General features: G+C 58.1%; 1 protein-coding gene and 1 non-coding gene across 3 annotated transcripts in view; one reads left to right on the top strand and one right to left on the bottom strand.

Annotated features, from left to right (window-relative positions):
- The window catches only part of REXO5 (RNA exonuclease 5), a 692,166-nt gene that overhangs the window by 252,464 nt on the left and 414,633 nt on the right, over positions 1 to 25,069 (bottom strand). The window lies entirely within an intron of this gene.
- Positions 11,612 to 11,706, top strand: MIR9128-2 (microRNA mir-9128-2). The gene has a single exon (NR_128162.1). It is a non-coding gene; the product is annotated as a microRNA 9128-2 (primary transcript).

Genomic DNA, 25,069 nt, shown 5'->3' with positions numbered 1-25,069 from the left:
GCCACTCGGAGCCTGACACTTAAACCCCACGCTGAGGTCTCCTGGCACGGCCTGGCCGACTCCGGCCCGAACTCCTAGACGTGGCGTTGCTCTGGCCGTGGCGCCTTGGCTCCTCTCCTGGTGTGGCTCGGTGGGGGGAGCCGGCCGGGGACGTCTGCCGTCGTCCTCCCAGGCGAGAAACGCCGGAGGCCACCCCTCCCAGTTGCCCTCGGGTGCGGGTGCTGTGTGCCACGTGCCACGTGCGGTGGGCTACGCCCGGGGTGGGGGGGGGGGCGACGGCGGAGTTCCTGCCGCTGCCGCCTGTGCTGGCCGGCGTGCCCTCCCGGGTCCCTCCCGCGCTAGCGTGGGTGAGGATCTGCTGAATGGCCAGAGCTGGGCTGCGTGCGGGCGGCGGTGGACGGGGGCCCTGAAGGAGGGAAGAGTGAGGGTCAGGAAGGTCCTGCAGGACCGAGTCCCAGCAGAGGCCTTCCCCCGGGTTGCCGGGGAGGCGGTCCCGTGGTGTCCCGGGGCGGCGTTGGAGCCGGGCGCGGGGCGTGCCCTCCTCAGCCCAGCCGTCCCGGGGTTTTCCCGCTGAGATCGCAACGCACGCAGCACGCTTGTGTTGGCCGTGTGGTTCGGAAGGCTCCCCTCGTGTTGGCGTCGGGCGCAGCCCGCGCGCCTCTGCCGGGGGACTTGGGAAGCGGACTCCCCTGCGAGCGCCGAGCCCCAGAGCGGTGCCCTGGGCCTGGCCGAGCTTGGCAGGTGCCCGCGTTCCTCTCAGAGCACGCTGTCCCCCTGGCCCTGCGGGAGCCCGGGAAGGGCCCCCGTCCCGGGAGGCCGTGGCGCCCGTGGGCAGCCGCTGCGCAGAGGAGACGACCCCTTGGCGAGGGAGGGCCGCAGAGGCGGGGCACGGGCCGTGGAAGGGCTGGCAGGCAGAGCCCGGCCCCAAGGAGGAGCTCGGCTTCCAGAGCTGGGGCGTGGGCTTTTCCGTCCGCGTCCGTGCTCCTCTCTCTTCTGGAGGGGGAGCCAAGCAGCTTCAAGCTTCTGGGGTGGCGGCGGTGGGGAGGAGGGCGGAGGGCGGCCCCCTGGCCCGAGATGCCCGTCTGCCTGGCACCCGCCCCTGCCTTCGCTGGGCGTGGCCTCTGCCGGCCCTGTGTGGGACAGGGGCCCTTGCTCTTCTGCTTTGTCGGACACAGGCGGGGAGGTGTGGCGCCGGTGGCCCCTGCCCGTGGTGGGGTGTGGGTTGCGCGCCCGGCCGGGCGGGCCCGCGGTGGCGGGGCTGGAGTGGTCTGGCCCTGCTGCCGCTCCCCTGGCACCTGGCGGAGGGGAGGGAGCCGGGTGGGGTGCTGGGCCCTGCTTCCGTGGGTTTCAGCTCTCGTTGGTGCTGGTGCTCGCGTGGGCCACGTCACCCTCCCTTCACCCTTGTATCGCGCAGGTGAGCGTGCGGTCCGGCGGGCCGGCCGCGTGGCGAGGACCAGCCGGCGGCACGCCCAACGCCACGGGCGTCGCGGCCGCCACGAGCTCGGGGCCGCCAGCCCCTCCTGCGGCCGGGCGACCTCTGGGCCGTCCGCCCTCGCCTCCACCTGCCGCCCGCGGTAAGGCCACCTGAAGAGTCGGAGTTGCCTCGTAGGGCGGGTTCATCTCTTGGCCTCTGGCTTGGTTGGGTCGAATGGGGAGACGTGCGCGAGGGCTCGGCAGCGCGAGGGCCAAGCCGGCCGAGGCCACTGGAGCGTTGCTCGCGCTTGTCGGGCCGGACGTCGCACGGGCTGCGTCCTCTTTCCAGCCTGGGCCGGGCCGCCGGGCCGTCGGGTGCCTGAAGGAAGGAAAGAGGATGCCTGCAGAGAGGCAGAAAGGGCGGTTCTGCGGAGGCGCGTGGCCCGGAGACCCCGTGCCCGGCCCCGCGCGGGTCGAGGCGCTCCCCTCGGCCGCTTGGCCGCCGCCGGCCGAGCCCTGAGCCGTCCGCACGTTGCTGAGGAGTCGCGGAGACTCCCGCAGCGGGCCCTGTGGGGTTTTCCTCAAGCCAGGGTCGTGGGGGCGGGGGCAGGTCTCCCCGGCCTCCTCAGGGGCGAGCCGAGGCGCCTGGGGAGCCGCCTGCCGCCAGCCAGGCCCCTGAGGGTGGGCCAGGGCGTCAGGCGCCTTCTGGAGGATGGCGCCGAGGGTCCCTGTTCCTTCCTCACGGCCCGGTCCAAGCGGGCCTGAGGAATAAGCCTCCATCCCTGCTGTCTGGCCTTTGTCAGACGCGGCACCCGGCTCTGCGGCTCCCCGGAACGGCAGCGGCTCCCGCCCCCCGGAGCAGGCGGCTGCAGCGGCGCAGCAGCAGGCCGCGGGCAAGGTAAATGGCGCGGTCTCTCTTCTCTCGCGACTCTTTGTGGAAGCGCGGCCGCGCGCTGCAGCAGCCCGGCCTGGCCTGCGCGGCGCTTCGTGTGTCCCGTGGCACGGCGACCGGGTCATCGCCCTTGGCGCCAGCGCCATCCTTCCCCCCAGGCGCCTCCGGCCCCCCGCCCTCTGGGCTCTCACCGTTGCTGGCGCCCCCAGAGGCCCCCGGTGCTCCCGGGCTGAGGACGGCAGGGCTCTCCCGCCGCCGCGTTTCGGGCGCTGCCACTCGGAGCCTGACACTTAAACCCCACGCTGAGGTCTCCTGGCACGGCCTGGCCGACTCCGGCCCGAACTCCTAGACGTGGCGTTGCTCTGGCCGTGGCGCCTTGGCTCCTCTCCTGGTGTGGCTCGGTGGGGGGAGCCGGCCGGGGACGTCTGCCGTCGTCCTCCCAGGCGAGAAACGCCGGAGGCCACCCCTCCCAGTTGCCCTCGGGTGCGGGTGCTGTGTGCCACGTGCCACGTGCGGTGGGCTACGCCCGGGGTGGGGGGGGGGCGACGGCGGAGTTCCTGCCGCTGCCGCCTGTGCTGGCCGGCGTGCCCTCCCGGGTCCCTCCCGCGCTAGCGTGGGTGAGGATCTGCTGAATGGCCAGAGCTGGGCTGCGTGCGGGCTGCGGTGGACGGGGGCCCTGAAGGAGGGAAGAGTGAGGGTCAGGAAGGTCCTGCAGGACCGAGTCCCAGCAGAGGCCTTCCCCCGGGTTGCCGGGGAGGCGGTCCCGTGGTGTCCCGGGGCGGCGTTGGAGCCGGGCGCGGGGCGTGCCCTCCTCAGCCCAGCCGTCCCGGGGTTTTCCCGCTGAGATCGCAACGCACGCAGCACGCTTGTGTTGGCCGTGTGGTTCGGAAGGCTCCCCTCGTGTTGGCGTCGGGCGCAGCCCGCGCGCCTCTGCCGGGGGACTTGGGAAGCGGACTCCCCTGCGAGCGCCGAGCCCCAGAGCGGTGCCCTGGGCCTGGCCGAGCTTGGCAGGTGCCCGCGTTCCTCTCAGAGCACGCTGTCCCCCTGGCCCTGCGGGAGCCCGGGAAGGGCCCCCGTCCCGGGAGGCCGTGGCGCCCGTGGGCAGCCGCTGCGCAGAGGAGACGACCCCTTGGCGAGGGAGGGCCGCAGAGGCGGGGCACGGGCCGTGGAAGGGCTGGCAGGCAGAGCCCGGCCCCAAGGAGGAGCTCGGCTTCCAGAGCTGGGGCGTGGGCTTTTCCGTCCGCGTCCGTGCTCCTCTCTCTTCTGGAGGGGGAGCCAAGCAGCTTCAAGCTTCTGGGGTGGCGGCGGTGGGGAGGAGGGCGGAGGGCGGCCCCCTGGCCCGAGATGCCCGTCTGCCTGGCACCCGCCCCTGCCTTCGCTGGGCGTGGCCTCTGCCGGCCCTGTGTGGGACAGGGGCCCTTGCTCTTCTGCTTTGTCGGACACAGGCGGGGAGGTGTGGCGCCGGTGGCCCCTGCCCGTGGTGGGGTGTGGGTTGCGCGCCCGGCCGGGCGGGCCCGCGGTGGCGGGGCTGGAGTGGTCTGGCCCTGCTGCCGCTCCCCTGGCACCTGGCGGAGGGGAGGGAGCCGGGTGGGGTGCTGGGCCCTGCTTCCGTGGGTTTCAGCTCTCGTTGGTGCTGGTGCTCGCGTGGGCCACGTCACCCTCCCTTCACCCTTGTATCGCGCAGGTGAGCGTGCGGTCCGGCGGGCCGGCCGCGTGGCGAGGACCAGCCGGCGGCACGCCCAACGCCACGGGCGTCGCGGCCGCCACGAGCTCGGGGCCGCCAGCCCCTCCTGCGGCCGGGCGACCTCTGGGCCGTCCGCCCTCGCCTCCACCTGCCGCCCGCGGTAAGGCCACCTGAAGAGTCGGAGTTGCCTCGTAGGGCGGGTTCATCTCTTGGCCTCTGGCTTGGTTGGGTCGAATGGGGAGACGTGCGCGAGGGCTCGGCAGCGCGAGGGCCAAGCCGGCCGAGGCCACTGGAGCGTTGCTCGCGCTTGTCGGGCCGGACGTCGCACGGGCTGCGTCCTCTTTCCAGCCTGGGCCGGGCCGCCGGGCCGTCGGGTGCCTGAAGGAAGGAAAGAGGATGCCTGCAGAGAGGCAGAAGGGGCGGTTCTGCGGAGGCGCGTGGCCCGGAGACCCCGTGCCCGGCCCCGCGCGGGTCGAGGCGCTCCCCTCGGCCGCTTGGCCGCCGCCGGCCGAGCCCTGAGCCGTCCGCACGTTGCTGAGGAGTCGCGGAGACTCCCGCAGCGGGCCCTGTGGGGTTTTCCTCAAGCCAGGGTCGTGGGGGCGGGGGCAGGTCTCCCCGGCCTCCTCAGGGGCGAGCCGAGGCGCCTGGGGAGCCGCCTGCCGCCAGCCAGGCCCCTGAGGGTGGGCCAGGGCGTCAGGCGCCTTCTGGAGGATGGCGCCGAGGGTCCCTGTTCCTTCCTCACGGCCCGGTCCAAGCGGGCCTGAGGAATAAGCCTCCATCCCTGCTGTCTGGCCTTTGTCAGACGCGGCACCCGGCTCTGCGGCTCCCCGGAACGGCAGCGGCTCCCGCCCCCCGGAGCAGGCGGCTGCAGCGGCGCAGCAGCAGGCCGCGGGCAAGGTAAATGGCGCGGTCTCTCTTCTCTCGCGACTCTTTGTGGAAGCGCGGCCGCGCGCTGCAGCAGCCCGGCCTGGCCTGCGCGGCGCTTCGTGTGTCCCGTGGCACGGCGACCGGGTCATCGCCCTTGGCGCCAGCGCCATCCTTCCCCCCAGGCGCCTCCGGCCCCCCGCCCTCTGGGCTCTCACCGTTGCTGGCGCCCCCAGAGGCCCCCGGTGCTCCCGGGCTGAGGACGGCAGGGCTCTCCCGCCGCCGCGTTTCGGGCGCTGCCACTCGGAGCCTGACACTTAAACCCCACGCTGAGGTCTCCTGGCACGGCCTGGCCGACTCCGGCCCGAACTCCTAGACGTGGCGTTGCTCTGGCCGTGGCGCCTTGGCTCCTCTCCTGGTGTGGCTCGGTGGGGGGAGCCGGCCGGGGACGTCTGCCGTCGTCCTCCCAGGCGAGAAACGCCGGAGGCCACCCCTCCCAGTTGCCCTCGGGTGCGGGTGCTGTGTGCCACGTGCCACGTGCGGTGGGCTACGCCCGGGGTGGGGGGGGGGGCGACGGCGGAGTTCCTGCCGCTGCCGCCTGTGCTGGCCGGCGTGCCCTCCCGGGTCCCTCCCGCGCTAGCGTGGGTGAGGATCTGCTGAATGGCCAGAGCTGGGCTGCGTGCGGGCGGCGGTGGACGGGGGCCCTGAAGGAGGGAAGAGTGAGGGTCAGGAAGGTCCTGCAGGACCGAGTCCCAGCAGAGGCCTTCCCCCGGGTTGCCGGGGAGGCGGTCCCGTGGTGTCCCGGGGCGGCGTTGGAGCCGGGCGCGGGGCGTGCCCTCCTCAGCCCAGCCGTCCCGGGGTTTTCCCGCTGAGATCGCAACGCACGCAGCACGCTTGTGTTGGCCGTGTGGTTCGGAAGGCTCCCCTCGTGTTGGCGTCGGGCGCAGCCCGCGCGCCTCTGCCGGGGGACTTGGGAAGCGGACTCCCCTGCGAGCGCCGAGCCCCAGAGCGGTGCCCTGGGCCTGGCCGAGCTTGGCAGGTGCCCGCGTTCCTCTCAGAGCACGCTGTCCCCCTGGCCCTGCGGGAGCCCGGGAAGGGCCCCCGTCCCGGGAGGCCGTGGCGCCCGTGGGCAGCCGCTGCGCAGAGGAGACGACCCCTTGGCGAGGGAGGGCCGCAGAGGCGGGGCACGGGCCGTGGAAGGGCTGGCAGGCAGAGCCCGGCCCCAAGGAGGAGCTCGGCTTCCAGAGCTGGGGCGTGGGCTTTTCCGTCCGCGTCCGTGCTCCTCTCTCTTCTGGAGGGGGAGCCAAGCAGCTTCAAGCTTCTGGGGTGGCGGCGGTGGGGAGGAGGGCGGAGGGCGGCCCCCTGGCCCGAGATGCCCGTCTGCCTGGCACCCGCCCCTGCCTTCGCTGGGCGTGGCCTCTGCCGGCCCTGTGTGGGACAGGGGCCCTTGCTCTTCTGCTTTGTCGGACACAGGCGGGGAGGTGTGGCGCCGGTGGCCCCTGCCCGTGGTGGGGTGTGGGTTGCGCGCCCGGCCGGGCGGGCCCGCGGTGGCGGGGCTGGAGTGGTCTGGCCCTGCTGCCGCTCCCCTGGCACCTGGCGGAGGGGAGGGAGCCGGGTGGGGTGCTGGGCCCTGCTTCCGTGGGTTTCAGCTCTCGTTGGTGCTGGTGCTCGCGTGGGCCACGTCACCCTCCCTTCACCCTTGTATCGCGCAGGTGAGCGTGCGGTCCGGCGGGCCGGCCGCGTGGCGAGGACCAGCCGGCGGCACGCCCAACGCCACGGGCGTCGCGGCCGCCACGAGCTCGGGGCCGCCAGCCCCTCCTGCGGCCGGGCGACCTCTGGGCCGTCCGCCCTCGCCTCCACCTGCCGCCCGCGGTAAGGCCACCTGAAGAGTCGGAGTTGCCTCGTAGGGCGGGTTCATCTCTTGGCCTCTGGCTTGGTTGGGTCGAATGGGGAGACGTGCGCGAGGGCTCGGCAGCGCGAGGGCCAAGCCGGCCGAGGCCACTGGAGCGTTGCTCGCGCTTGTCGGGCCGGACGTCGCACGGGCTGCGTCCTCTTTCCAGCCTGGGCCGGGCCGCCGGGCCGTCGGGTGCCTGAAGGAAGGAAAGAGGATGCCTGCAGAGAGGCAGAAGGGGCGGTTCTGCGGAGGCGCGTGGCCCGGAGACCCCGTGCCCGGCCCCGCGCGGGTCGAGGCGCTCCCCTCGGCCGCTTGGCCGCCGCCGGCCGAGCCCTGAGCCGTCCGCACGTTGCTGAGGAGTCGCGGAGACTCCCGCAGCGGGCCCTGTGGGGTTTTCCTCAAGCCAGGGTCGTGGGGGCGGGGGCAGGTCTCCCCGGCCTCCTCAGGGGCGAGCCGAGGCGCCTGGGGAGCCGCCTGCCGCCAGCCAGGCCCCTGAGGGTGGGCCAGGGCGTCAGGCGCCTTCTGGAGGATGGCGCCGAGGGTCCCTGTTCCTTCCTCACGGCCCGGTCCAAGCGGGCCTGAGGAATAAGCCTCCATCCCTGCTGTCTGGCCTTTGTCAGACGCGGCACCCGGCTCTGCGGCTCCCCGGAACGGCAGCGGCTCCCGCCCCCCGGAGCAGGCGGCTGCAGCGGCGCAGCAGCAGGCCGCGGGCAAGGTAAATGGCGCGGTCTCTCTTCTCTCGCGACTCTTTGTGGAAGCGCGGCCGCGCGCTGCAGCAGCCCGGCCTGGCCTGCGCGGCGCTTCGTGTGTCCCGTGGCACGGCGACCGGGTCATCGCCCTTGGCGCCAGCGCCATCCTTCCCCCCAGGCGCCTCCGGCCCCCCGCCCTCTGGGCTCTCACCGTTGCTGGCGCCCCCAGAGGCCCCCGGTGCTCCCGGGCTGAGGACGGCAGGGCTCTCCCGCCGCCGCGTTTCGGGCGCTGCCACTCGGAGCCTGACACTTAAACCCCACGCTGAGGTCTCCTGGCACGGCCTGGCCGACTCCGGCCCGAACTCCTAGACGTGGCGTTGCTCTGGCCGTGGCGCCTTGGCTCCTCTCCTGGTGTGGCTCGGTGGGGGGAGCCGGCCGGGGACGTCTGCCGTCGTCCTCCCAGGCGAGAAACGCCGGAGGCCACCCCTCCCAGTTGCCCTCAGGTGCGGGTGCTGTGTGCCACGTGCCACGTGCGGTGGGCTACGCCCGGGGTGGGGGGGGGGGCGACGGCGGAGTTCCTGCCGCTGCCGCCTGTGCTGGCCGGCGTGCCCTCCCGGGTCCCTCCCGCGCTAGCGTGGGTGAGGATCTGCTGAATGGCCAGAGCTGGGCTGCGTGCGGGCGGCGGTGGACGGGGGCCCTGAAGGAGGGAAGAGTGAGGGTCAGGAAGGTCCTGCAGGACCGAGTCCCAGCAGAGGCCTTCCCCCGGGTTGCCGGGGAGGCGGTCCCGTGGTGTCCCGGGGCGGCGTTGGAGCCGGGCGCGGGGCGTGCCCTCCTCAGCCCAGCCGTCCCGGGGTTTTCCCGCTGAGATCGCAACGCACGCAGCACGCTTGTGTTGGCCGTGTGGTTCGGAAGGCTCCCCTCGTGTTGGCGTCGGGCGCAGCCCGCGCGCCTCTGCCGGGGGACTTGGGAAGCGGACTCCCCTGCGAGCGCCGAGCCCCAGAGCGGTGCCCTGGGCCTGGCCGAGCTTGGCAGGTGCCCGCGTTCCTCTCAGAGCACGCTGTCCCCCTGGCCCTGCGGGAGCCCGGGAAGGGCCCCCGTCCCGGGAGGCCGTGGCGCCCGTGGGCAGCCGCTGCGCAGAGGAGACGACCCCTTGGCGAGGGAGGGCCGCAGAGGCGGGGCACGGGCCGTGGAAGGGCTGGCAGGCAGAGCCCGGCCCCAAGGAGGAGCTCGGCTTCCAGAGCTGGGGCGTGGGCTTTTCCGTCCGCGTCCGTGCTCCTCTCTCTTCTGGAGGGGGAGCCAAGCAGCTTCAAGCTTCTGGGGTGGCGGCGGTGGGGAGGAGGGCGGAGGGCGGCCCCCTGGCCCGAGATGCCCGTCTGCCTGGCACCCGCCCCTGCCTTCGCTGGGCGTGGCCTCTGCCGGCCCTGTGTGGGACAGGGGCCCTTGCTCTTCTGCTTTGTCGGACACAGGCGGGGAGGTGTGGCGCCGGTGGCCCCTGCCCGTGGTGGGGTGTGGGTTGCGCGCCCGGCCGGGCGGGCCCGCGGTGGCGGGGCTGGAGTGGTCTGGCCCTGCTGCCGCTCCCCTGGCACCTGGCGGAGGGGAGGGAGCCGGGTGGGGTGCTGGGCCCTGCTTCCGTGGGTTTCAGCTCTCGTTGGTGCTGGTGCTCGCGTGGGCCACGTCACCCTCCCTTCACCCTTGTATCGCGCAGGTGAGCGTGCGGTCCGGCGGGCCGGCCGCGTGGCGAGGACCAGCCGGCGGCACGCCCAACGCCACGGGCGTCGCGGCCGCCACGAGCTCGGGGCCGCCAGCCCCTCCTGCGGCCGGGCGACCTCTGGGCCGTCCGCCCTCGCCTCCACCTGCCGCCCGCGGTAAGGCCACCTGAAGAGTCGGAGTTGCCTCGTAGGGCGGGTTCATCTCTTGGCCTCTGGCTTGGTTGGGTCGAATGGGGAGACGTGCGCGAGGGCTCGGCAGCGCGAGGGCCAAGCCGGCCGAGGCCACTGGAGCGTTGCTCGCGCTTGTCGGGCCGGACGTCGCACGGGCTGCGTCCTCTTTCCAGCCTGGGCCGGGCCGCCGGGCCGTCGGGTGCCTGAAGGAAGGAAAGAGGATGCCTGCAGAGAGGCAGAAAGGGCGGTTCTGCGGAGGCGCGTGGCCCGGAGACCCCGTGCCCGGCCCCGCGCGGGTCGAGGCGCTCCCCTCGGCCGCTTGGCCGCCGCCGGCCGAGCCCTGAGCCGTCCGCACGTTGCTGAGGAGTCGCGGAGACTCCCGCAGCGGGCCCTGTGGGGTTTTCCTCAAGCCAGGGTCGTGGGGGCGGGGGCAGGTCTCCCCGGCCTCCTCAGGGGCGAGCCGAGGCGCCTGGGGAGCCGCCTGCCGCCAGCCAGGCCCCTGAGGGTGGGCCAGGGCGTCAGGCGCCTTCTGGAGGATGGCGCCGAGGGTCCCTGTTCCTTCCTCACGGCCCGGTCCAAGCGGGCCTGAGGAATAAGCCTCCATCCCTGCTGTCTGGCCTTTGTCAGACGCGGCACCCGGCTCTGCGGCTCCCCGGAACGGCAGCGGCTCCCGCCCCCCGGAGCAGGCGGCTGCAGCGGCGCAGCAGCAGGCCGCGGGCAAGGTAAATGGCGCGGTCTCTCTTCTCTCGCGACTCTTTGTGGAAGCGCGGCCGCGCGCTGCAGCAGCCCGGCCTGGCCTGCGCGGCGCTTCGTGTGTCCCGTGGCACGGCGACCGGGTCATCGCCCTTGGCGCCAGCGCCATCCTTCCCCCCAGGCGCCTCCGGCCCCCCGCCCTCTGGGCTCTCACCGTTGCTGGCGCCCCCAGAGGCCCCCGGTGCTCCCGGGCTGAGGACGGCAGGGCTCTCCCGCCGCCGCGTTTCGGGCGCTGCCACTCGGAGCCTGACACTTAAACCCCACGCTGAGGTCTCCTGGCACGGCCTGGCCGACTCCGGCCCGAACTCCTAGACGTGGCGTTGCTCTGGCCGTGGCGCCTTGGCTCCTCTCCTGGTGTGGCTCGGTGGGGGGAGCCGGCCGGGGACGTCTGCCGTCGTCCTCCCAGGCGAGAAACGCCGGAGGCCACCCCTCCCAGTTGCCCTCGGGTGCGGGTGCTGTGTGCCACGTGCCACGTGCGGTGGGCTACGCCCGGGGTGGGGGGGGGGGCGACGGCGGAGTTCCTGCCGCTGCCGCCTGTGCTGGCCGGCGTGCCCTCCCGGGTCCCTCCCGCGCTAGCGTGGGTGAGGATCTGCTGAATGGCCAGAGCTGGGCTGCGTGCGGGCGGCGGTGGACGGGGGCCCTGAAGGAGGGAAGAGTGAGGGTCAGGAAGGTCCTGCAGGACCGAGTCCCAGCAGAGGCCTTCCCCCGGGTTGCCGGGGAGGCGGTCCCGTGGTGTCCCGGGGCGGCGTTGGAGCCGGGCGCGGGGCGTGCCCTCCTCAGCCCAGCCGTCCCGGGGTTTTCCCGCTGAGATCGCAACGCACGCAGCACGCTTGTGTTGGCCGTGTGGTTCGGAAGGCTCCCCTCGTGTTGGCGTCGGGCGCAGCCCGCGCGCCTCTGCCGGGGGACTTGGGAAGCGGACTCCCCTGCGAGCGCCGAGCCCCAGAGCGGTGCCCTGGGCCTGGCCGAGCTTGGCAGGTGCCCGCGTTCCTCTCAGAGCACGCTGTCCCCCTGGCCCTGCGGGAGCCCGGGAAGGGCCCCCGTCCCGGGAGGCCGTGGCGCCCGTGGGCAGCCGCTGCGCAGAGGAGACGACCCCTTGGCGAGGGAGGGCCGCAGAGGCGGGGCACGGGCCGTGGAAGGGCTGGCAGGCAGAGCCCGGCCCCAAGGAGGAGCTCGGCTTCCAGAGCTGGGGCGTGGGCTTTTCCGTCCGCGTCCGTGCTCCTCTCTCTTCTGGAGGGGGAGCCAAGCAGCTTCAAGCTTCTGGGGTGGCGGCGGTGGGGAGGAGGGCGGAGGGCGGCCCCCTGGCCCGAGATGCCCGTCTGCCTGGCACCCGCCCCTGCCTTCGCTGGGCGTGGCCTCTGCCGGCCCTGTGTGGGACAGGGGCCCTTGCTCTTCTGCTTTGTCGGACACAGGCGGGGAGGTGTGGCGCCGGTGGCCCCTGCCCGTGGTGGGGTGTGGGTTGCGCGCCCGGCCGGGCGGGCCCGCGGTGGCGGGGCTGGAGTGGTCTGGCCCTGCTGCCGCTCCCCTGGCACCTGGCGGAGGGGAGGGAGCCGGGTGGGGTGCTGGGCCCTGCTTCCGTGGGTTTCAGCTCTCGTTGGTGCTGGTGCTCGCGTGGGCCACGTCACCCTCCCTTCACCCTTGTATCGCGCAGGTGAGCGTGCGGTCCGGCGGGCCGGCCGCGTGGCGAGGACCAGCCGGCGGCACGCCCAACGCCACGGGCGTCGCGGCCGCCACGAGCTCGGGGCCGCCAGCCCCTCCTGCGGCCGGGCGACCTCTGGGCCGTCCGCCCTCGCCTCCACCTGCCGCCCGCGGTAAGGCCACCTGAAGAGTCGGAGTTGCCTCGTAGGGCGGGTTCATCTCTTGGCCTCTGGCTTGGTTGGGTCGAATGGGGAGACGTGCGCGAGGGCTCGGCAGCGCGAGGGCCAAGCCGGCCGAGGCCACTGGAGCGTCCTTGCGCTTCTCGGATCAGTCGTTCCCATGGACTGCGTCCTCTGTCCATCCTGGGCCTGCCCGCTGGGCCCTTGGGTACGGAAGGAAAGAGGCTGCCTGCAGAGAGGCAGAAGGAGATCTTCTGCGGAGGCCTGTGGCCCCGAGACTCCATGCCGGGCCCTGCGCAGGTTGAGGCGGCCCCCTCGGGCACTTGGCCGCCGCTGACCGAGTCCTGAGCTGTCCACAAGCTGCTGAGCAATCCCCCGGACTCCGGAAGCAGCCCCGGGGGCGTCTTCCTCAAGGGCGGTGGTGGATGGCTCTCCCTGGCAACTTAGCCAGTGAGCTGAGGCCTGTTTGTATCCATTTCTCTCTGATCAGTGCACTGATGGTTGGAATGATCATCAGACTCTTCCTAGGATGGCTCTTAGGCCCCTTGTTCCTTCCTCAGGGTCTTGCTAGAGGGACCACTTCTCCTTTTCTCCTGTCTTGGTTTTTCTCAGATGTGGCACCTGTTGCGGCTTCTCATTTTTTGGACGACGTCTGCCCCCTGGTAGAGGATGAGATGAAGCAGCAGGACGTTGGCGAGGTAAATGCTGGGGTCTTTTTCTATTGCAATTGTTTCTGGAAGCGTGCCCCTGTGCTGCAGCAGCATCTTCTTTCCTCCTTCAGGCTTAGTGTATTCCATTGCAAGTGTACTGTGTCATTGACTTTAGTGCTAGTAAAAAGCATTTCCTGGGAGCCGGAAGCCTCCTCCCCTCTCAGCTCTCATCTTTTCTGACCCAGAAGCCTTCAGTGCTTCTGGGCTGAGGACTGCAGGGCTCTCCCACAGTGTTTCTGTCACTTCCACTCGGAGGATGACACAACACCCACTGAAGTCTCCTGGCACAGCCGACTCCTTACCTAACTCCTTGCCATGGTGTTGTTCTGGCTGTGGTTTTTCATTCCTTGTCTGGTTCAGGTTAGTTGGTGAGCCGTTTGTGAACTTCCTCTGTCCTCCTCCTAGGCAGGAAACGCGAGACCCCCATCCCTCCAATTTCATACCGGGTGCTTTGTGCTGTTAGCAATTTTCCTAGATCGCGGGCAACGTCACAGTTCTTGCCGGTGCCATCTCTGTTGGCCAGTGTGCTCTCCTGCGTCCCTCCTGTCGTACTCTAGGTCAGGATCTTCTGAATGGCCTGAGCTGCCTTGTTTTCCGGAAGGGATGGACTGGGCACTGAAGACAGGAAATTTGAACTTCAGGAAAGTGCTGTATGAACTCTTCCCTCCTGTGTCCTTTAGCTTCAGTGTCCAAAAACTAATTATTTTCTTTCCAAAAATATCTATTCTTTTGAAATTTGTCTTGACTATTTCTGTCCTGTATTAAATTGTTTACTTTATTTAATAATTTCCTGTTTATTTTTTCAAGTTTTTTCTCATTTTGAGGATAAACAATTAGATAGTCATCTGTTGGTGGAAAAGAGTTGAGTGTATAAATTTCCTGGCAGAATTTTACATCAACTGTAATGAAATGTTTTAATTCATTTCTCATTTTACATCACCGTCACTACGTTGTTCCGTTTTTTCATCTAAAATGTTTGAGGTTCACATATTTTCCTGCAAGATTGACTCCTTTCTTTATCCTCTTTGAATCAAATGTAACTTCACTCCTTTTTATTTTCTCTCCTTCTCATGTAACTGGCCTAACTCTCTGACATCCTCCTTTGCCATTTTATGAGTGGTTTGAATATTTCTCGACCATCAACTTTCTTGGCATCTTGAAATCTTATATCTCGTCTATAATCGACTGACACTATCAACAAGACTGCTAGAAGTAGGGTCAGGAATACATGCTCCTCATTGAGCCTGGGATGCATATTTCAGAACATCACCCAAAGACAAGCCTATCTAGGAAAGGGTTCGTGTGTTTTCAGTTGTGCTAGGGATGGTAGGATCATGGGTGGAAGTATGACTCTGTCACTGTCTTTATGTGGGTACCATGCTGACACATGACAAAGCCGTCACAGTGATCAGTGATGTAAGCGGTGAGTTCCTTACTGAATATCATTGTGTTAATGGCCAATGCGGCTTCCCTCAGCATCATCCTGCCCATGGAGGGCCTGGGGTAATGAGGATCCCAACAGTCCCTTCCCACAGTTCAGTCAGAACCAACTGAGTCTTTTAGGGCCAGGAAGGAAGTCTCCTAGCCCCCACACCACCAGGGCCATGAGAGTTGTGGCCGCCATCCCTTCCAAGATGGACGAAGCTTCCCAGGACCTTTCTGCTCACCTCTGAGAAGGAGGCCTGTCCTAGGGAGCAGGTGTGGATCTGGTCAGGCCTCTTTGCTTCATAACATGCGAGATTGACACCTGACCCTTCTAAGTCAGCGCCTTTCCGATACCTACTATGGGGCTTTAAGAATGGTTAGTGGTTACTTTGGAGGAGCATACCGAGTGGGAGCGGCATGGGGAGCCAGCTAGGCAGGTGGAGATGACCTGAGCATCTTGATCTGGTAGATGGCTCCACAGAGGAATGCACGTGTAAAAGTTTTATCAAGCTGTTTTAAAAGACGTGTGCAATTTAAAATGTGTATTTTTATCTCAATTAAATATTTTAAGAGAATTTTTCTAAGGATGGGAAGAGAACAAAGTAGGTAATGCTTAAAAGCAAGTGGTTCTAGTGGCAGTGGTTGCAGAACCTTATGAATATACTGAGAACCACCCATTATACACCTAAAATGGTAAATTTTATGGTATTTGAATAATACCTCAACTAAAAAATTCCAACCCAAAGTGACTGTGTGATCTTTGCAAGTGGTTTAGCTTCTCTAAGCCTCACATCATTTATCTTAAACTCAGCTGTTGTCTTAAAATGGCAGAGAAGAGAGAACAGATATTGGCGACAATTGCTGTCTTGGCTCTAAATGGCCTGGAAGGTTGGACCAAGCCCACCTCTCCGATGACTCTCGGCATCATAACCCCCTGCTCCGTAGTCTGTGCACGAACTTTCTGAGAGTTCCTCTAGTGCGACCTGCTCCCTCCGCCCAGGACGCCCCCTCACCTGGTGAACTCCTGTTCAGCCTTCAGGTCTCAGGGCAAGCAGGGCTTTCTTAGGGAAGGCTTCCTTGATGCCTAAAAAAAGTTAATTTCCTTTAAAAATGTATCTTCACAGAATCCCAGCCCTTCACTTCAGAGCAGTCACGTGTTTCTTAACAGCGGGGATACATTCTGAGTAATCCGTCGTTAGGCAATTTTGTCATTGTGCAAACATCATAGAGTGCACTTACACAAAGCTAGATGGTATAGCCTACTACACACCTAGTCTATACAGCACTGTCCTTATGGAATATGTGGTCCATCGTTGACCAAAACGTCATTATGCGGCACATGAGTGTATTTCAGTTTGTGGCTATATTTTTATTAGAATATTATTAGGTTAAATCTTTTGTTCTGCTATATATAAACACCATGAGTCAGGGGTTGTGTGTTTTGGCTTACCATGATGTCCTTTGTGTAGAAAAGTGTAGGTTTTCCATCAATATTCATTGAATGGATGAATGAATCGGAAACCTGGACACAGAGATGCAGAGGCCCTTTTACAAATTCTTTCAGCTGTTCCTTACCAGACTTGGAATCTACGCCTCAGCACTTCTAGTTCAAAGTATCAGCAGATCTATGTTTTTAAAATGTTTCAAAGTATCAGAAATGTTGACCTTGTTCACACTTCCATGTGCCACCTGGCTGCACATTAGAGTGGCATCTTAATGCACCAGAAAACCCATGCACTGAGGTACTAATATGATAGGAAATGTAGGAGGCAATCTTCAGCTTTAGAAAGGAAAATCATCCTAGGAAAACCTCATTGACTGTATTAAAATTACAGTCCACGTGCCAGAAAACATATGGCATGAACTTTAGAATGAAACAGGCATTAATTCAGCCTTGAGGCCCCAACACTAGCTATGCGGCACTGGACAAATTACTTCCCCATTTTGAGTCTCCGTTTTCCTTCAGAGAAACTGGGAATAGTAACTGTCTACTTTCTAAGTTTGTTATGAAGTTTAAGTGCAATAAAGTGTAAAAATGAAGAACGTAAGTTACCTGGGAGCAGGGACGATGTTTGTTCTCTGCTGTATCCCCAAGACCTTGAATCATGCCTGGCACGTAGCAGGCACTTAATATTTGTTGAACAAAGATTTTTCAGTCTTGGAGGGAGTTCAGAAAGAGGGACGGGAAAGATTTTTAAAATAGCATAGCTTTTAAAGAAAAGGTCACGTTATCCTACAGCACCAAATTCCCTTTTATATTTAGGAAATTGAGAGTCTTTTTTTCTTTTTTCTAAAACATGCTGATACAATGGGGAGTAGGATGCAGAATTTGCATGAATGTTTCAGGTAAAATTGGAGGCTTCCAATAGATTTCACGCTGGAGGAAGCTGCTTGAGCCAAGCCTTAGAGCTCGGGGAGGCCAGAACATTGCCCTCCTCCCTCACCAGAGGCAGTGAGATGAGCAGCTCTGGGCAGCATATGAGTCTTATATCTCCTAGCATGGAATGCTCAGGTCTTCATGTTTTGGGCCCATGACCAAGCCAGGTCGCAGTTATCTGGCTCCCTGTGACAGTTATCCTCCATGCCAAGGGAAGATGTGACCCTCCAAAACATGAGACTTGAGGACCTGGGTCCCCCGTGCCTGGCATCTGCTCAGAAATCTTAAAGGAACTGTTGATCCTCCAGGTATCTCATGGGGCCAGCAGAAGTGGAGAATGCCCTGGCGGAGCTCTCAGCTTGCCTAGCCCCACAGGCCCAGTTTGAGGGGAGGGGAGGATGAGGACACAGAGGTCATCATGTCTGTGTGTGGGCGCTGGGAAGGCAGGTGCAGGGGAAACTTCCAGGCCATGTCAACCCAGCCTTGGAGGTAGGGTGGGGTAGAGGTGGGAGGTGGGGGGGCGGGGGACAGGGGCAGGGTGCCCGCCAGTTGGTGTGCATGTGCACTTACACTGTGTGGTCACCAGGAGGCACTGTGGCCTCATCTGTGACTGAAACTGCTGCTGGTGCTGGTGCTGCTGATGACATCCAGTACTTAATGAGCTCTTATGTGCCCCCTCATCTATCCCTTACAGCAACCTAATGAGTTCAGGACTCTTATTATACCCTTTTTATAGATAAGGAAACAGAGGCCTAAAGAAGTTAAATAAGTTGCCCAGATGCCACAGCGGTGGAATCAGAATGGAGATCTAAGCAGTCTGGCTCCAGAGCATGCATTCATTGACTCTACAGGTGTTAACTGAGCATCTTCCGTATATGAGGCTCTGTGCAATTAATAATGTAAAAATAATAAATCACCAATACTTCTTAAATACCCACTGGCCTTCAGCCAAAAACATACAATAATAGTAAATATGGATATAGGAAAAAATGTATACATAGGAAAAATGATAGGAATAATGATAAATTTAAACTAGCCAGATGTCTCATATGCATTATCTCATGGAATCTTTACAGAAACCCTGTGAAGAATGAACCTTACTGCCCCCATTTCACAGAGAAAGAAACTGGGGTTAAGAGAGCTTAAGTAAGTTTCCACGGTGTAGAGTGGAGATTGGAAGTCCTGGGACTTGAGCCAGGTCCCATCCTTTCCCAAAGCCGCCATGCGCTTAACCACTGTCGGCTCAAAAGTCAACTTCTCTTTCCTTTCCTTCATGAACATTTACTTTTCAAACCATATAAGTGGTTGGCACTCAACCTGAGCCCCCCATCTGGTTCTGCGCTGCAGGGGCTGAAGGCGTTTATTGTCCTTACCCCGTAGTTCCCGTCCCAGGACTGAGACCAGCTCACCAAGGAGCAGCAGCAGCACGTGAAGTCAGGGACAACCCCATAAAGCATCTGAGGAAGGTGACAAGCGCTAATGGATGGGGCTGGTCCCCCTGAGTGGTTCACAGTGCTCTGCTCCCCAAATCTCATAGGATAACAGAGTGAAGGTTAGGTAGCCAACAGTACTAGCCTTTTCCTCTGGAGGAAAAGCAGTATTTAGCACAGGCTGCTAACAGGAGGGGCCTTTGGTTGTATCATTATGGCCTTTAATGGCTGCACACTTTCAAGGCACTGGTTTCTAAAGGACAGATGCCCCTGGGAGATGCTGCTGCTGATTATGTTGAGCACGGGGCCTCAGCACATGACTTCTTCTTGTCCTTATTACAGTCTTTGGACACAGGCATGGACATTCTCATTTTAATGAAGGAAACCAGCTCAGTGTCACACAGCTGGAAAGCAGCACAGCTGGGTCTTGAGCCCAAGGCTCCTGGCCTGGCCTTCAGGAGCCATGAAGGGCTCCCCTGCATGGGAGGCTCACACTGGCTTTGCGGAGCAAGCGCTTCCTTGGCTGCAGGAAGGATATCCCCTGTTCCCGGCCCCCAACCTCTGTCACTTCTCCTTCTCCCCCTCGTCCCTGCTGGAGCTATGATCAGGGTGACCCTGGCGCCCTTCATGGAAGTCCCCAGTCCCTTACAGGCTGGGCCTCTCTTCCGTTCACTTCTAGGCTGGTCTGACTTCCACACCTTCTGTACTGGTCTCTCCTTGTGTAACCAGGTCAGCCCACCTCTGGGGTTCTTTAGGCAGCCAACAGCATCTAAACAGAATTTCATGTGCACTATTGTTTTGTTGTCCTTGTTTTGTTTTTAATCATTTCTTTATATTTATGGTAAAAGACATGGATTTTCTGCTATAACAGTGATAGAATATTTCCTGTTTGCTATAAATTTACATAATAATAAAAAGTGGTGGGATTTAAAGCAATGATTTTAAGCTGCCATGGGCCTGAATGAGTTGGGGAAACTGTGCACAATCATGCAGAACAGCACCTCAGGGAGCTCAGGACGGGGCCCAGGAGAGATGATCTCCAGTGGGGTTTGTCCTAGTCACCTGGGTCCCTGGGCCCCTGCCCGCCTATGTGGCTCTCCCCACCCATCACTCCTGGTGCTGCCAAGCTCTCTGGGTGTTGTCCCCAGTCCCCCCCAGGAGAGAAGCTGATGAACTTTCTCTCTTAAAATGCTCAATTTCCTGGAAATCGGGAGATCAATCATGAGAGTCAGCTTGGATTTTCCCCCACTGAGGTTTGTAAGGTAAAGCCATGCTAACAGGTAGCAGGGTGACAGATAAGTGACATGTTCACCACTGTTTCAGGTGTGCAGATGTCTGTTTAATCAAGGATGATTCAGAGATCATACAATCTCATCACACAGAGTGGAATTCCCAGGGCAGATGGAGATGTATTTTATTGCCGTAATGTTATGATCATTGTCATTCATTTCCAATATAATCTTTGACTCTTGTTGTTTTGTTTTTTCTGAGGAAGATTGGCCCTGAGCTAACATCTGTTGCCAATCTTCCTCTTTTTGCTTGAGAAAGACTGTCACTGAGCTAATGTCTATGGCAATCCTCCTCTATTTTATGTGGGATATCGCCACAGCATGGCTTGATGAGCAGTGCTAGGTCCATGCCCGGGATCTGAACCTGTGAAGTGCGGGCCGCAGAAGCAGAGCACATGAACCTAACCACTAGGCTACTGGGCCAACCCTTGACTTTTATTCCTAAGGGTACTTCTCAATTCCCAAACTTATGGAAATTTCTAGTCTGTGTTTCTATCATGGATTTACAGCACAATTACATTGTAATCTGAGAACATCCTCTGTGGGATTTCATTTCTCTGAAATATATTGAAATTGGCTTTATATCCAAATAGGTTTAATATTTATTTAATTTTTGTAAATATACCACATGTGCTTGAAAATAATGTATACTCCACAGTTGTTTAGTGTAATAATTTCTCTCTGTATATATTTCTATCAGGCTAAGATGCTTTGCTGTTCTAATCTTCTGCATCCCTACTGATGTTCTGTCTGCTTAGTCTGTGAATTGCTGAGAGGGAGGGTAACAATCTCCTACTCTGCTTGTGTATTTGATTCTTTTTGCAGTTCCGCCATCGTTTGTTTTATATGGTTTGCAGCTGAGACTGACTGTGGGGAAACCTGCAGTGTTCCAGAAAGAAGGGGGTTGAGTGGGAAGGACCAGAATCACAAGGTCCTGGAAGGTTCCAGAGAGGAACTGTCGTTAGGATCGTGTGTGGTGGGGCATCAGGTCAGGGAGGGGTGTTCTAACAATGAAGTCATATGGGGTCCACTGGGATGGAACGGGGGAAGGCAGGAGATTGGTCAAGAGAGAGTACCACAGTCCCCACTTATCTGAGGGGGAGACGTTCTCAGACCCCCAGGGGATGCCTGAAACTGTGGATAGTACCAAACTCTATGTTCTTTCCTATGCATGCATACCTGTGATAAAGTTTAATTTATAAATTAGGGCCAGTAAGAGACTAACAACAATCACTGATAATAAAATAGAACGATTATAACAAAGTACTGTAATAAAAGTTATGTGAATGTGGTTTCTCCCTCGAAGTATCTTATTGTACTGTACTCGCCCTTCTTCTTGTGGTGACGTGAGATGATACAATGCCTACCTGATGAGGTGAAGTGAGGTGAATGCCATAGGCATTGTGACATGACATTAGGCTATATTGACCTTCTGACCATACTCAGAAGGAGGATCATTAAGCCATGACCGTATCGATGGTTCGATGTCAGGAGCAGACTATGTCGATGGCTTGGGATCCAACAAAGGGATGATTCATGCCCTGGGTAAGACACAGCAGGACGGTGAGAGAGTCCATCACGCCACTCAAAACAGTGCACAATTTACAACTTATGAATTGTTTATTTCTGGAATTTTCTATTTCATATTTTTGGGCCACAAGTAACTGAAACCAAGGAAAGTGAAACCGTGGATAAGGGGCACTACGCTATAAAGCATCTGGGTTGCTAAGGCTGCACCCAACAGGAGAAGGCTCAGAGGAGGCTCATCTCCTCCAGCTGCTCCTGAGAGTCCAATTCACCTGTCCTGTGTCCCACTGACCTGCTGACCTACTGACCTCTCAGGCTTGGTCTGCCCTGTCTCCCCCCACCCCTGCCAGACCTTTGCCTACCCAACTCCCCACCTTTTTGCCACACCCCTCCCTGTCCCCATTCTCAGTTCCAACCCTGCCCACACCCAGACCCCCTCCCCACCCCTGTCCCGCCCCCACCTCCTCCCTGGCACCTTGAGTGCCGCCTGAGAGAACCAGGACATGGAGGCGCAGAGGCTGCTCTTCCTCTTGCTGGGGTCTCCTGGTCACCGAAACTCGACTGAGAGTAAACCTCGGACATCAGTGGTTCCTTCCTTTTCATCCTGCTGCTTCACACTGTGGTTTAAATAACAGCTTCTTTGGATTTCTTTGAGGGGAACTCGGTCCTGTCTGCCAACAGGGGACCTAAGTGCAGGTTTCTTGAGCAGCCTGGCCAGGCTCTGGCCCCTGCTGTCCTCGTTGAGTTCTGGGTCAGCCGGCTCTGCTTGTTTTAGGAGCAATACTGTGAAATACACAGTGAGTTCTGGCTCGCCACTCTAAGAGTTGTGTTTTTGACTAGTTTTGATTCTCATAGTTTTAACCATAGAACATGCAAGATTCCTCTCTTATGCAAATCTTTTATGCAGTTCAGAAATCTGACATTATCTGCCCTGATTCAAAATAAAAATGAATGTTGAAAGAAAATATTATCAATGATTTTAGAGGTTCGGTCTTAAGGGTATTCTATACTTAATTTTTACTGGTAGATTAATTCAAGTGTAGTTATAATAGTATCTGCCTATCTTAGTTATGCTCATGTCTATATATACTTCTCTTGCTTATAGTTTGAATATAGAATTTTAATTTTTTCCCATTCATTCATACAGGATTGGGATTTTTTTGGATATTTTTCAAAGAATTACACCCAAGCATTTCATGCATGCCCACACTTAAATCCCCAGGTAAGTTTGTAATTTATTTATTTATTTTTGTCAATTACAAACTGGCTTAGAAATTCATAAGTTAAATTCTGTTAACTAACTTTTTTAAATGTTTGTAAGTTTTTTTCAGGAAAATAAAAACCTCTAACACTTTGTAAATCCATTTTTTTTCTGAAACTAGATGGAGGAATAAGTGGTGTAAAAGATGCAGCACTTATTTCAAGAATATAATTTGTTGAATTTTGATATATGTGTACAGCCATGCAGCTATCACCACGATTAAGATAATAAACATATTGAACACGTCTGAAAGGTTCCTCATGCTCCTTCGCCTCCATCTGCCTTCACCCCCTTTTATTCCCACACGCGTTACCTTCAGCCACTGGTGTATAGTCTATAGATTTTTATGTAGTGGAATCATATAGGATTATTTTTAAAAACCTGGATTCTTCAGGTCAGCAATATCATTTCAATGTTTACCCATAACATTTTGTATACTCATAGTTTGTTCCTTTTCATTGCTGTATAGAGCTCCTTGATATGGGATATACCACAATTGACTCATTCTCTACCTGAAAAAAAGCCATGGGGCTGGTTATTTCCCTTTGGTCACGCCCCTTAAAACGTAACCCTGGAGTAGCACCTCTGCAGGACTGTCCAGTGTGTACTTGGAGTTTGCAGTTCCATGATGAACTGGTTGAGAAAAAATCCAATTGGGAATGTGCTAAAATTTTTTTAAATATCTAGTACATTAATAACAATTATTTTTGGAATTCTCGTTCAATAGAACAATCACTGACGTGGCATTTTGGTCTTGCTAATTACCACCAACATTTTATTATGGGGATTTTCAAACACACAGCAACATTGGTTCCCTACCATTTTACTAAACTTGATTTATCATGTATCTACCCATACATTTCTCTATCCATCCATGAGTCCTTCTTATTTTTGATGTATTTCAAATTAAATTGCAGCCATCAGTATATTTCTTCCTAAATATTTCATCATGCCTGCCAGTAACTAGAGTTCAATATTTATTTACATATATTTTTATTTTAATATAAAACTACATAGAGTGAAATATACAAATCTTAAAATACATTCACTGAGTTTTGACAAATATATATACCAGTATATTCCAGCTTCATTCGATATAGAATATTACTGTCTTCCCAGAATGTGCCTTCACTCTCCTCCCAGTCAATCCCTGCCCTCATTGTAGGTTAATTTTGCCTGTTCTAAAATTTCATGTAAATAAACGCGTGCTGTATGTGCTCTTTTGTGCCTGTCTTATCCTGTTCAGCACAGTGTTTCTGAGATTCATTCATGTTGTTGCATGAATTAGTAAATAATTCATTCCCTCTGAGCCATATTCTTTTGGATGAATACTTCTGTTTGTTTAAAGACAGCATTTGGAACTAAGGTATCTAGTTTTCAAGAACATACAGTTAAATCTAGAGCAATCAGTGCAGAACAGTTCTCAGGAGCAGTTTGCACATGCTAAGTGGAAATCTTTGTCTTTATTTACATTAAATGTAATAGAATTAAAATCTAAGATCTTAGAGGAATTACACATATTTGTACCATATACATTATCACCACTTTTGTTTATACAAGCCTCAAAAGTTGATTGTTTCTGATTAAAGTCATATTTTTCTTGACTTTATGTTTTTTGTCTTATGTTGATCTTTAAGTGATAAATTCAAATTATCAAAAGAAAGTTGTGATCAGAGAGATGCTGGCCCAGCGTTAGACACAGGAACCGGTAGGGTCCCAGGTGAACTGGAAATTGAGCTCTGCTTCAAGACGCCCACAGTCACAGGGCCTGACAACACTGCCAGCCGCTAAAGAAACGTGCGAGTGCCAGTTCTGATCTTTCCTGAAGCAGTGGAATCCACTGGGGATATCTGAGGGGCGCGGTCACCTCTCAGACACTACTTTAGAACAACGAATCTTTGTGACTGCTATATGTTCAGTTTCTTTGAGACTTTCTATTATTTCATTTACTTATGTTAACATTATTTTTATTCCACCTGTTTGATATTCTGCCCAACCATTTCCATCCTGGCCCTGAATTTTATGTTTTCCTTGGCAGCTTGTCGTTATTACTGCCTACCTGCAAATTGCTCTATTGGCCATTTACTGCTGGAAGAAGCTCTTCGCTGTGAGTATATTACAGTACTTTGTAGGTAGACTTTGATTCCTAAATATGCAGGGGTTTTTTATAGTCACTGGGCCTTTCATTTGTTTCCTTTCAGATTATTAACAAGAATACAAATTAATGTTTGAAACTGAAGCAACCTTGTAAAATATTCTAATCTTTTTTAGTAAAGAACTCAGTAAACAACTATAAACTCCATAAGAAAACTTCAAGCTTGAAATCCTTTCTATCAAAAAGAAATAATAAATTTTAATTGCTTGATAGGCTCTTTCATACACTGTTAGAGAATTGTGAAGTCTCGTAACCATTCTTAGATACAGGTTAATAGTATGTATCTGAAACCTTAAAAATGTTCATTTTCTTTTCTTGAGTATAATTCCACTTCTCATAATCCACCCTCAGGAAATAACCAGGCATGCAGTTAAAGATCTTGTATGAAGATATTTAATAGGACAGTATTGATTATAGTGAAAAGATAGCAGCAACCTAAATGACACTTAGTAGGAGAACTGTTAAATTATTGTGCATCCACACAGTGAAATGCAGTCGGCCCTCTGTATGTGCAGGTTCTGTATCCATGGATATGGAGGACCAAGTAAGGGATCTGAGCATCCTCTGATTTTGGTATCTGCTGGGGGATGGATACCAGATCGCTGGAACCAATCTCCTGAGGATACTGAGGGGTGACTGTATCGGGCAGCTTTTAAAATTTGTATGTTTCAAAGACATTTCAGGAAATGGACAATGCTATGGTCAAGTGGAAAAACCAGAAACCATGAGTTTCTATACACTGTAGTTAAAAATGTATATGCTTCTATGTATACCTAGAATGAAAAAAATTGCTACATGAAAACACCATAGAATGATAAGAAAAAGTGCTTATCTTTAAGGGACAAGGTAATTTTTAACATTTTTTCTAATGCATCTGTTTGCAAAATTTCCTGACTTGATTATGTACTATGGTGCTTAGCAAATTTCTTCTTCTTTGAAAAGCATTTTACTCACCAAACATGTATAACAATCTTTTATCAATAGACCAGGATGAAACTCGGAGACATGGTTA

The sequence above is a fragment of the Equus caballus genome, chromosome 13 (genome assembly GCF_041296265.1).
Source record: "Equus caballus isolate H_3958 breed thoroughbred chromosome 13, TB-T2T, whole genome shotgun sequence".
Taxonomy (NCBI): domain Eukaryota; kingdom Metazoa; phylum Chordata; class Mammalia; order Perissodactyla; family Equidae; genus Equus; species Equus caballus.
This window is presented reverse-complemented; position numbering and strand designations above follow the sequence as displayed.